Source organism: Procambarus clarkii, chromosome 7 (genome assembly GCF_040958095.1).
Source record: "Procambarus clarkii isolate CNS0578487 chromosome 7, FALCON_Pclarkii_2.0, whole genome shotgun sequence".
Classification (NCBI taxonomy): domain Eukaryota; kingdom Metazoa; phylum Arthropoda; class Malacostraca; order Decapoda; family Cambaridae; genus Procambarus; species Procambarus clarkii.
Genome location: NC_091156.1, coordinates 8,558,392 through 8,572,455, shown reverse-complemented (window position 1 = coordinate 8,572,455; position 14,064 = coordinate 8,558,392).

Below are 14,064 nucleotides of genomic sequence, written 5' to 3'. Positions count from 1 at the left end.
ACAGTCACTACCACTTACGACCTGGTCGTAAGAGGTAGCATACAAGGTTACGACCTCACCAGGGGACCTATTAATGTAAAATATGGTAAGCGCAAGAAGGGGGGAAAAGAAAACGGAAGGGAAAGAAGGGAGGAATCTTGACTACTGGCGAAGAAATGTACACACAGAGGCCAAAACAAAACAGGAATATGGCACAGCGAGTCCCCCTGTCATCAGGCCAATAATCTGGTTCTTGTAATGGGACAACAGGGGGATGTCTGTCGTGTGTGTGTGTGTGTGTGTGTGTGTGTGTGTGTGTGTGTGTGTGTGTGTGTGTGTGTGTGTGTGTGTGTGTGTGTGTGTGTGTGTGTGTGTGTGTGTGTGTGTGTGTGTGTGTGTGTGTGTGTGTGTGTACTCACTTAGTTGTGCTTGCGGGGGTTGAGCTTTGGCTCTTCGGTCCCGCCTCTCAACCGTCAATCTACTGGTGTACAGAGTCCTGAGCTTCTCGAGATCTATCATATCTACATTTGAAACTGTGTATGGAGTCAGCCTCCAACACATCACTTCCTAGTGCATTCCATTTACTAACTACTCTGACACTGAAAAAGTTCTTTCTAACGTCTCTGGCTCATTTGGGTACTCAGCTTTCACCTGTGTACCCATGAGCGTGTACCACCCGCGTTAAATAACCCAGCCTTGTCTACCCTGTCCATTCCCCCGAGAATTTTGTATGTGGTGATCATGTTTCCCTGAGTTCTTCTGTCTCGGCTCTTCATGTGTGTGTGTGTGGGAGGGGGGAAAGAGGGGGAGAAGGTGAGCAGACAAGGACTAATGGTTGCTTCTTCGTGGCCAAATTAAACTAGCAGACAAGGGAGGGAGGGAGAGAGGGAGAGAAGTACGAGATGAGGGACAAAGGGTGAGAGGAGGGCCCCGTGAAATTATAGTGTGAAAGATAAGGCAAGAATAATGGAGAAAAGGGGAGGTAGAGGAAGGGAAGAGTGAGCTAGAATGGGAGGTACAGAAACGAAAGTGAGGCGGAAGGCCTTTCAACCGTCGATCAACTGGTGTACAGATTAATGAATCTATTGGGCATTACGTCTACATTTGTAACTGTATGGAGTCAGCCTCCACCACATCACTGCCTAGTGCATTCCATTTAACTATGACAATTTTTTTTTTTTATAATATGTGACTCATTTGGGCACTGTTTCCACCCGTGTCTCTTTATGCGTGTACCCCCCCCCCCCCCCACCCCCGTGTTAAATTTGTATCTACCCGTATGTATGACTGTATGATACAGTCTATAGTACTGTATCATCCTTTGCAAATGGCACTTGGATTTTCATAAGAGAAGACAACATTGAGGACACGGCAAACTTCTAATCAGATATAAATCAGGTTTTTCTATGGGCTACAGAAAATAATATGGTTTTTAACTAAGATAAGTTCCAGCTCATGCGCTATGGAAAAAATGAAAATATAAAAACGGAAACCACGTACAAAACTCCGTCAAATCATAACATAGAACGAAAAGGCAATGTAAAGGATCTGGGTGAAAGTAGCCGCCTCCGGTGGCAACAATCAATCATGTAGGAAGATCTTACCTTTTAATAACACAATAAAGTAGCCGTCACAACTGCAAGCAAAATGACAGGTTGGATAACAAGAACCTATCACACTAGAGATGCTAAGCCAATGATGACTCTTCAAGACGCTAGTGCTCTCTAGAGTGGGGTCCTTACCTTACAATGACAGCCCCTTTCAAAGCTGGAGAAATTGCTGACCTGGAGAGCGTGCAGAGATACTTTACTGCTAGAATCCACTCAGTAAAACATCTAAACTATTGGGACCGACTAAGAGCCTAAATCTCTATTTTCTTCAGCGCAGGCGCTGAGAGATACATAATAATTTACACGTGGAAAATAGTAGAGGGGTTGGTCCCAAACCTGCTCATAGAAATAACACCACATGAGACCAGAAGGCATGGCAGGATGTGCAGAATACTCCCGTTGAAAAGCAGAGGCGCAACAGGTACTCAGAGAGAACTCTATCAACATCAGAACACTTCCACTACACATAAGTGGCATAACTGGCCGACCCCTCACAGTGTTGAAGAGAGAACTCGATAAGCACCTCCAAAGGATACCTGATCAACCGGCCTGTGGTTCGTGCGTCAGGCTGCGAGAAGCCGTGTCCAACAGCCTGGTTGACCAGTCCAGCAACGAGGAGGCCTGGTCGACGACCAGGCCTCGGGGTCGCTGAGCCCCGAAAACACCTCAAGGTAACCCTATCAATTCCTATGAGAATCTTTTATGTGGTAATCGTGTCTCCCTTAACTCTTGTGTCTTCCAGCGACGTGAGGTTTAGTCCCCATAGTGTCTCCTCGTAGCTCATACCTCTCAGCTCGGGTACTAGTCTGGTGGCATACCTTTGAAGTGAGTATAAATTGATATCCAGTAGATACGATAAGAGGGAAAATAGGTCGGTCGAGAGCCATTACATTAGACAACCGACTGTTAGAGTGGTGAAGTTCAAGAGCTAATAGCTGGATCCTACAAGCACAAATATTAAATACAGAAATGTAATATAAACACACACACACACACACACACACACACACACACACACACACACACACACACACGAGAGCAGACGATAGTTGGAAAGAGGCTCACAACTGCCCATCCATTACCTTCCCTTATCTTGCTTTATCTTAACTAATGGATGTAAGGATCTGAGGAAACAAGAAAGAAAAAGGGGAGCAAGCAGAGAGAGAAGAGAAGAGGCAAGAGAAGGTAGGCCAGTGAGGGGAGAGCGACAGGGGAGAGAGAGAGGGGTTGTGTCCGTCCTACATCCTGGACGATACCTTCCCCTTACCTTGCCTCATCAGGACTGATGAGTACAAGGGGAAAGAAGATAATGGAGATGGGTGATGTACACGGAAACGAAGGAGAGGACAAGCAAGAGGGGAAAGGGGAGGGAGATTAAATAAGCGATGAGAAAACAGAATTGGGACAGAGAAGGAGCAGCGAGGGGATAGGGGGGGGGGAGCAGCTAGAGGGAGTGAGGGAGGCAGCAGCCATCATTGTGTGCCACCAAATCTTTGACGCCTCACACAATGGGTTATGCCATGTGGGCAGCTGGATTAGAAGGGACCAGGGGAGGAGAGGGAGGGACAGGGGAAGGTGAGGGAGGGATAGGGGAAGGAGAGGGAGGGACAGGGGGGAAGGATAGGGAGGGACCCATCGAGATAAACCAAAAATATTGCTCTGGGCAGGAGCTTATTTGGGCAGAGGACGGGAACACAATTACTATGTACCAATGTTCTACATGCACACGATTTCCTTACATTTATATGATGCATCATATAAATGTATGATGCATCATATAAATGTATGATGCATCATATAAATGGATATTTTAAACACACATTTATTCATCTAATACGTGTGTGCTCACCTATTTGTGCAATAGCTCTGATACCGCTTTTCTATCCGCCGGTTGTCTAATGCAATGACTCCTTATCTATTTCCTTTTCATATCTACTTTTATGACTGGGGGTTTGCTTTCCACAACTTGTCCCTTTAATACATGCCATCTCCTCACTACTCTTACGCTAAAAGAAAACTCTCAAACATCTGTTATTCATCCGAGTCTCGGGCTTCGATCCATGTTCTCTTGCACTCTTGGTATTCACTATTCATTTGTGAGTAGTGAATACTCACCCTTGTCAATCTGTGTATGTGTGTCTGTGTGTAATTATATGTAGTGTGGCGTTCCTGAGTTCAAATACCCACTACATCCTCGGTTCCTGTCCAGCACCAGAGGAGTTCTTAAGAAATCTAGTGTCTAAGAGCCAATTTGTTTTTTTGTTCTTATTTTGCAATCAGTTGCAAACGCTATGAGTGCCAGTGGCTTTACGAGAATGTAAAATCAACTCGATTTCTATGTTCTCTGTTAATCCTCAATGTACCTTCTTGTATATAAATAAATAAATAAATAAATAAATAATAATTAAATTAATTAATTAATTAATTTGGTATCCATTGAACCACACAAAACATGTGTGTGGTACAAGACAAAATACAAATGCATACGTAGGGTCCACAATGGCTCCCTCCCTCGATTCTTTTCTCCAAACTTAAGGGTTCTCATAAATGCAACGAGAGGTCGTAGCTCTGTAAATGGAGAGCAGATCACGAGGTCAAGTCACCATGGGCAGACAAGAGAAATAAAAGGGGGGGGGGATCACGAGAAAAGGGCCGTCCCGAAGACGTGACTGACAAGAAAAGGGCCGCCCCGAAGACGTGACTGACAAGAAAAGGTAACCTGACACTAGTTTATCCCCCTGTCGCCTCCCTTTTCTCCCCCCTATCTCCCCCCTTTTCCCCATTTTAAGCACTAGCCCCGTTCATCTAGTAGATTGTATCAACCAGCTATTGGTTATCTATAAATAAACCTGCTCTCCTCTTGGTGTTTCTCCAAATCATTAACATTTTGTGCTCTCAAGAGGGTAGAGAGGCAGCGACAAGGTCGACCGTGGGACGTGGGTGCTGGAGCTTGCTAGCAAGGCTGCCAGCGGAGCTCTGGAAGACCTCATCAGATTGATTGATTGATGAAGATTAAGCCAGCCAAAAGGTGGCACGGGCATGAATAGCCCGTAAGTGGTGGTCCTTTTGAGCCATTACCAGTATCAAGAGCTGATACTGGAGATCTGTGGAGGTGCGACTGCACCCTGCGTGACGGAAGTTGTCTCCCGTAAGACCTCATCAGAGGCGTGTGGGGTTTAACACATCTTGATGTTTAACACATCTCTAACCCTGTCCATGGAGGACAGAAGAAAATGTATATATGCTGGTTAGCATTGTAAATGTCTGGCCACGTCTGTGGTAGAAAATAATAATAATAATAAAATACCTTGTGGAGGCTCTGGGGATCAAAGGCCCCGCGGCCCGGGTCTACGACCAGGCCTCTTGCTCGTCTGGTCAACCAGGCTGTTGGAAGCGGCTGCTCTCAGTCTAACATGTGAATCACAGCCTGGTTGATCAGGTATTCTTTAGAGGCGTTTCAAGAGTTCTCTTGAACACTGTGAGAGGCCAGTTATATGCCTCTTGACATGGTTATTCTACTAAATGAATATTAGGTTGTCTAATCATTACATAACTTACATGGAGAGTAGAAACAATTAATATAGCGCTCCTAATTCAGGCGGCGTCATAATTTCATCATCAAACAAAAAATTAATTTCACGCCTAGTTTCATCATTGCCAATTAGTTGTTAATTTATAAAATGACGTGCAGGAAAAAACCGCATGCATTAAAGTGCTTGGGTCGGCCCGGGTACCGAATGGTTGAGCCACGAGGGCCGTCCCCGACCCGCCTAGGGCAGTCCATGCGCTTATGTATGTCAAATGTTTGTTTTAAACCTTCTACATGCAGGCGATGAGTCACAATAACGTGGCTGAAGCATGTTGACCAGACCACACACTAGAAGATGAAGGGACGACGATGTTTCGGTCCGTCCTGGACCATTCTCAAGTCGATTCTGGAGAATGGTCCAGGACGGACCGGAACGTTGTCGTCCCTTCACCTTCTAGTGTGTGGTCTGGTCAACATACTTAAACCTTCTACATCCTTTCGGTAAGCCCAAAGCCACAGCATAATTCGCAATATACCAGTCACCTCACGAATATCTAAACAATTACCTCAACGTCTATGACAGCATTCATTTCCAAGTTCCAATCAAATTTCCATATAAATATGTAGTTTATTTGTTTAACAGATACACATAAAGACAGTAATGCAGGATCACACTGCATAAGTAAATACACCAAACTGTTGAAATGATTAACTTTCACTGTAATCTCACTACACACACACACATTCAGGTTCAGACTGTAAAAACAAGAATCCAATCAACGTTTATCCGGATACGTCAAACCTCTAGTAACAAAAATCAGAAAAAGAATGACTCTGTTTAATGAGAATCCTGCACTTGATAACGTTCTCTAATGGACGTTCAAATAGCTGGTTGCTATAAATGAGCAGCATGAATTATCGCGCCATACGTTCCACTCCCCCCCCCCCCACCCCGACTCTCAAATCGCATTGTACAATAGTATTTTTGGCTCTTTTCAAAAATCAAAACGCCTGACATTGCCCCTTATTATTTCATGGCTCTTATGTACACCAAAATTTCTCGCAACACGGATATTCAACATCTAATTGAAAAAGATATGCAACATTCGTGTACGTAAAATATCTAGCTCAAATCAAAGATAAGTATGCAGGCGATGAGTCACAATAACGTGGCTAAGTTATGTTGACCAGACCACACACTAGAAGGTGAAGGGACGACGACGTTTCTGTCCGTCCTACTTGAAAATGTAGGCGACCCAATCGACTGGAGAATGGTCCAGGACGGACCGAAACGTCGTCGTCCCTTCACCTTCTAGTGTGTGGTCTGGTCAACATACAGAGGCATTTTAGTTGAATTCTCACATCAGGGAAGAGGATGTTGTCTAACGTTATAGGATAGACTTTTATTTTATAATCACATGATTTAGCGGAAGATGGTCATTGTTTCTTATAAGACCAGTCAAATTTGAATTAGAAATAACCTCTGCAATTTGTATGCGGTAGTGTGAGAAAGTGTGCATCTTGAGTATGCAAATGGGAAGGTTATATCTTGAGGTTATCTTGAGATGATTTCGGGGCTTTTTTAGTGTCCCCGCGGCTCGGTCCTCGACCAGGCCTCCACCCCCAGGAAGCAGCCCGTGACAGCTGACTAACACCCAGGTACCTATTTTACTGCTAGGTAACAGGGGCATAGGGTGAAAAAAAACTCTACCCATTGTTTCTCGCCAGCGCCCGGGATCGACCCCAGGACCACAGGATCACAAGTCCAGCGTGCTGTCCACTCGGCCGACCGGCTCCCTTGGAGTAGAGTTGTGATTAAGTTGTAAATATCATCCAGGTATAGTATAAAAAGATATGGGAAATAAAGCGAACAAATCAACAAGGGCCGTGACGAGGGTTCGAACCTTGTGGCCCTTGTGGATTTATTCATTCGACGCATCACACTATTGTGCTTTCTGTGTGTATATGGGGGAAATAATTGTCTGAGAGCCATGCCTTTCTCGATTTAGTCAACCGTGTCGTTTAGGGTCAAGGAACAGTGGCAATGTTGTCACTTCTTTCACTTGCAATTTAGTGAGACGGAATTATATATTTGGTTAATAATTATTATGCACTTGGGGAAAGGTTCGTTAGCAGTATTTATTATTCCTGTCGGTGACTGTCACTATTAAGTAAAGTTATTTAACTATTATGTTAGTCAAGCTGGCCTAAATGACAGTTAATTTGGTTTTGCAACATTACGAGGGAGTTTGGCCAGCTGCTTCCCTGCTCGTGTTAAACAGCTGCAGCAGCAGTGTTGATATTCAGTAAGGCACCAAGGCGTAGGAGTTACACACAAGAACATAAGAACATAAGAACAAAGGCAACTACAGAAGGCCTATTGGCCCATACTAGGCAGCTCCTATTTATAACCACCCAATCCCACTCATATACATGTCCAACCTACGCTTGAAACAATCGAGGGACCCCCACCTCCACCATTTGTACCCATTGTTTCGTGTTCTGTCTTAAGAACATAAGAACAAAGGTAACTGCAGAAGGCCTATTGGCCCATACGAGGAAGCTCCTATCTATAACCACCCAATCCCACTCATATACATGTCCAACCCACGCTTGAAACAATCGAGGGACCCCACCTCAACCACGTTACGCGGTAATTGGTTCCACAAATCAACAACCCTGTTACCGAACCAGTATTTACCCAAGTCTTTCCTAAATCTAAATTTATCCAATTTACCACTATATGGATCAGTCGTACATTATTTTGTAATTGTTAGGGTATCAACACCCTCGCTGGTGTGTGGAGTGGCAATTTTGGCGCCATCTATGGACCTGCACTCCAGCTCCCAGGTAGTGGGCGAGACGCAGACAGCGCCACCTGTTGGCGGTGGTGTGGCGTCTGTGAAAGGCTCCTGTTTCATACCTCAGTTATGAGGTGAGGTCGATGATGATGACCTCTGGTGGATGGCAATAACGATATCAACGCCATCTAGGTTGTGCAACCAATTATAATTTTAGGTCCTCCGGTGAAAGGGTGTTATCCTAAGGCCATTCAGTATACTGCCTGTCTAGCTAATGACGTTTATGTTCACAGAAATGACGTGAGAAGGCGATTGCACTGAGGAGGCAGTTCACCTTGGGCAGTCCAGAACGCCTGACTTGGCCCTGTGCAAGGACAAAGTGGCCGCCGTCGGTAGTGGTAGTGTGTTAGCTGTTGGATTTATGTAGTGTTGTATGGACTGACATACCCGGGAATTGGCCAAGAGGAATTACACGACGACAGTAGTGTTCGTCTGCTAGTGTGTTGCTAGAGACTTTAGCCAGGGTGCTGGCTACTCCTGTACGTGATTGAGAACCCTGTCAGTGTGTTGCTAAAGCCCTCTGCCAGTGTGTTTCTGGAGAGCTGGTGTAGGGTATTGGGATATCGTGACGATACGATGTATGGACTAGCCCATGATAAGGAAAGTGAACTCGCCGGTGATTACCATTGAGTGAGGACAACGTATACTTAAAGATAGTGAGCTCACCGGGACTTGATGAACACTGCAGATCTATTGAGTGTCCAGAGTGAAATCACAGAGTGTAAGTACGTGTAGTTATACTTACATATATAATATACATTGGTGAAGGTGTAATCGTAGGTGATAATATATTGGTGATGGTGTAATTGAGTCTTGTTTAACCCCCTTTATTCCTTGCACTGTTACTTGCTACCGCCAGTTCTTGAGAACTTACCATTGACTTCGGGTAGGATCATACAAGAAGTTATAAGACACGTTAACAGAAAGATCCCGGTGCAGGCGACGAGTCACAATAACGTGGCTAAAGTATGTTGACCAGACATACGTCCCTTCACCTTCACTAGAAGGTGAAGGGACGACAAGAAAGAACCCGGCTACTGGCCCAAGATGGCCGTAACAGTAATCAACACTGGAACCTGATCTCTGTAAATCCCGCTAAGAAAGGTGATCGGAATCTTTCTCGAGGCTGGACTCCAACAACGTGCATGGCAAACTGTCGAAGGTAACAGTGGTACCTACTGACTGCAGACGGAATACCTATCCGGAAAAAAGGGGACGCTTGATGGTGGAACAGTTAATTTAAAATATGTAAAAAAATAAGTTGGAGAGTATGGGAGGGGTGATGTGTGCAGGGATATGCTGCCAGGTTCACAGCCTCGCCCTGACTCGCCCAGTCCCTCTGCCTCTCCAATCACCGCCACAAAGGATGTTGAAATTGTACCGGAGCAAGCTGGGTGCTTCAGGCCACTAGGGGAAGGGGTAACGGGATGAGGGGGGGGGGGTTCGGGAGGGAAAGTGGCCCATGAAATAAGGGGATGAGAGGACGTCCCCCCCCCCCTTGAGAGGGGGGAAGCGAGAAGACTTTCTGCCCCCCCCCCCCCCACCCCGTGAGAGGGGCAGAAACCATGAATAGTATTACAGTAGATCCGAAGATAAAACTAGTATGAACTAAAACGCTCTAAAAAGTGCTGCATCTAATAGCAAGCTAATACAAATCATTTATTAAAGCAAAAGATCCCATTATATAATGACCAGATAAAATGAGGCCAAAACTATTCTCATAACGGAATAGTTTTTGTTCCAGTCCCCCCCCCCTCCCCCCCCCTCCCCCCCCCCGCAGTCAACATTAATAAAAACCAAAAACTATAGTCCAAGGGGTGAGCTGTGGAAGGACTGATGATGATGCAACTCAAATATTGCTCGTCAAGCTGGAAGCTCTCCGCAGTGAGGTATTATTTGCTTATGACCACGTTTAGGTACATCTGCATTTGTGCAGCTGCCCTAGACTATATGAAGGGGAGTACAGTGTGTCAAAAAGCTAGCTATGCAGGCGATGAGACACAATAACGTGGCTAAAGTAAGTTGACCAGACCACACACTAGAAGGTGAAGGGACGACGACGTTTCGGTCCGTCCTATACCATTCTCAAGTCTATTGTCATGCATGCACATGACTGCAAAGCTGCCTCCCAGTTGCACGAGTGTGTAGAGCAAGATTAGTAACTGGCTCACCAGTTACTAATCTTTTACTAAAGATTAGTTACCGCAGATGTACAGTAAATTACTTTGTATAGACTGCTGTGGGATACTTCTTAAATTACTTGTTATCTAAAAAGAATATTAACGTCACAAGATTGGTACTCGCTTAGCTAAATAAAATGTGAGGTTCAGTTCCTGAGGCTTTTGACCCTTTCCACCAGGCTGGAGTTATACAGACGAGCGAGCTGCCTTGTTTGGCTGTTATCTACAGCCAGCCCACCCCACCTGTGCTACGGACTACTCACGCCCGTGAAATGCTGCTTGGAACTATTAAGATCCTAACACTATGGCGAAATTAAAAATGTTAGCCGAAAAAAAGTATACTTTTGGTCCAGCAAAAAGTACTCTTAAAGGGCACAAGATCAGTGAAAATGGAACTTGCCGAAATGGTCCTTTATTATTGTTAGTGGCGGGTGATGTTAACTTTATTTACACTAGACAGCCGAAATTTTGCTTTAAGTGTGGGTATATGGGTCACCTTGCTGCTGCTCCTGCTGCTGCTGCTGCCTGCCAAGTTGAGGCAGTGGAACGTATCAACATTTTTCGTGAAGCAGACTCTTACTAAAGCAGACTTTATGGTCACTTCCCTCTTACTAGAGGACAGTGACCATAAATGGGCACATCGCAAGGTACGTGCTGCAGTGCGAGTGATACAACTAAAACTCTTAGTGAAACGACTTGGGCAGTGCCTCCCAGTGCGAGTGCAGTATAGAACAGTGCAGGTGATGTGCTTCAGGATGACATGCCGGTGAAAATGTTCAAGAAATGAACGCTCCTGTGCCAGGTAAGTCCACTACGGGCTCATCATAGCCCGTGCTGCTTGGAACTTGTGCCGAGTAGCTGAATCTATAACAACAACACCCTATTACGCAAGGTTTGATAGACGAGGTAAGGAACGTGAGAAAATTGATATCATCATCAGTCACACGTTAAAACGTCGTAAAATTTCTAAGAAACTAACACAGACCATTGACTTGAAACGTATGAAGGACAGAGACGCTAAATTAAAAGTCCGAAAAAACTGAGTGATTGGCGCGGACGTCCAGTGAACACAGTAACGAGGAGTTGCCCAGTTTGCGCGAGCAGGAGACAGTACAACCAATGATTGGCGGATCTTGACCAGAAGATGGACATGACGTTTCGGTCCGTCCTGGACCATTATTAAGTCGATTGAGAATGGTCCAGGACGGACCGAAACGTCGTCGTCCCTCCCCTTTCTAGTGTGTGGTTTGGTCAACGAATTCTGGTGTGTTTTGTATTCTATATATTTGGTTTTGTTACACTTTGCACATTTGTTTTTTGTAATGCAGGCGAGAATGCAAGTGAGAAAAGGGTCATAATAGGCGGTAGTGGATAATATCAACAGTGCCCATAAAGGAGTTTTATACAGTGTGTATGTGTGTGTGTATGTAGATTGTGTAGTGTAGTCGGTGAGCATGTCGAGGTGTGTACAATTAATGTAGGCCTAAACCTATGTCTGTAATTAAGAGTATCTCTATGCATAGATAATTTTATATAAAGAAAACAAGGTCAATATTAAATAATAAACACCAAACAATTCGATTCACAGATCACGGGTATATATAACACGGACAACAATATCAAACAAGCAACATGAAAATCACGTCTAGTAAGCCCTGAACATCAATCGGGTAAATGAACAACTCCACAAGGGTCATGACGAGAATTCGAACCTGTCTGGGATGCTCTCGGACGCAGGTTCGAATCCTCGTCACGGCCCTTGTGGATTTGTTCATTTGATGCATCACGTTAGTGTGATCTCTGTGTGTAATAGTGTAATCAATCACGTACATTACACGGAACATGAAAACGAGTAGCAAAGCACACAAGAATTACAAAGAAATATTAAAAAAATAACTCAAAACAAGTGAAGTACAAAACTGTTCACAAAATACAGACCAACAGTACAACACACCGAGTTACACATCACGCCTCTGTAGAGCAACGGTCTTGCTGCATGCAGATCGGCGTTCAATCCCCGACCATCCAAGTAGTTGGGCACCATTCCTTCCCCCCGTCCCAGCCTTATCCTGACCCCTTTCAAGTGCTATAAAGTCATAATGGCTTGGCTATTTCCCCTGATAATTAAAAAAATTTAAAATTGCACATCGCACCCAAGCCGAAAAAGCCGTTTTGGAGCAGAAATATTAGAATCCAGACACTGGTACCATAAGTCACCGCCAGTGTCTTTAAATTAGGAAGGTATGGGAGAGATGCAGGCGATGAGTCACAATAACGTGGCTAAAGTATGTTGACCAGACCACACACTAGAAGGTGAAGGGACGACGACGTTTCGGTCCGTCCTGGACCATTCTCAAGTCGATTGTGTCTACCGGAGAGATGCACAACACAAGAAGCATTGAAAATGAACAATGTTCAAGAATACACTACTTTTGCACTAGAAAAAAAAAGAAAGGTTTTAAAAAGAGAACTTTTTAAAAAGAAGACTTTTGCACTAGCACAAAATGCAGTATATACTAAATACAGGCATAATTACACAAGTGACGGGCTGAATCAGAACCAGACCCACACAACACGTAAGGCGTTACATAACTAACGATTATCACCAAAATCAATTACCACTCATACATGGACCAATTATAATATTTAGACAAAGGTAAAGAAACACCTGTGGTATAACACACTAAATACAAGGCGGTGTAGTGCAGCCAACCCCAGGCAGAGAGGACCTCAGTGTTCCCAAGACCCAAAACAAACCAATGAACCTCGCCGGGGTTCACAACTTCGCACTCTACACAAGATCACAACCGCCGCTTTACATGTAGACTATTACTGGAACCGTATTGTGCTTTTAGACATAACAAAGGTAACTGCAGAAGACCTATTGGCCCATACGAGGCAGCTCCTATCTATAACCACCCAATCCCACTCATATACATTTTTTTTTTTTTTTTTTATTAAGTTATGAGGTACATCTGCATTAGTGCAGCTACCCTAGACTATATGAAGTGGAGTACAGTGTGTCAAAAAAAGCTAACTAGGTGATGCTATAAAATCCCCATCACACAGGATGGTTAGTCATACAGAGACATGTGATAAGCGGTCTGCACTGGCAGACTCCGGATGCATTTTGAGGATATCATATACATGTCCAACCCACGTTTGAAACAATCGACGGACCCCCACCTCCACCACGTTACGCGGTAATTGATTTCACAAATCAACAACCCTGTTGCCGAACCATCGCCTGCAAGTACTTGCGTAACTGCTTCGTGAATCTGGCCCCTAGTTAATGACCTTGGTTTAAGACGAGGAGGGTGAGAAAGGTCACACACGTGGTCTTCATAGTGAAGCTTGTAACAGCAGCGTCGACGGGGCCAGGGTAGCACAGGAGAGGGGGGGCTGGAAGCCTATATATGCCTCCCTACAAACATCATTACTCCCAGGTATTTCCAAACTTCTCACGTTCGCACTATAGAGTCGAGATTTTCCAAAAGGTCAATCGTTTGGTTATTCACTAATGACCCTGAATACGCTTCAAATGAGCATCACAAATGAGCGTGCGCGAGCTCCCCAAAAACTATGGCCTCGGCGCAATTGTAAACACTATAAAGAGCTTTCACGAGTGAGTTAGTGAGTAAAAGTGAGTGATCAATATCAGGGGTCACCGACAACACAGGTATTTCTGGCCATTCAGCTCTCAGGGGCTCCACGGGTTGTTCCCAAACGTTTGACACAGTAAACCGTGCTTTGTATCCAACCACTTGTATACACTTAAATGTATAATGAATAACTTTACACTATTTTCACAACTATTATACTAAGACTATGAAATCCAAACGTTGCACTAAGGATTAGCAAAATCTTGGTATGTCACTTTGTTATCTGCATATCGATGGAGGCAT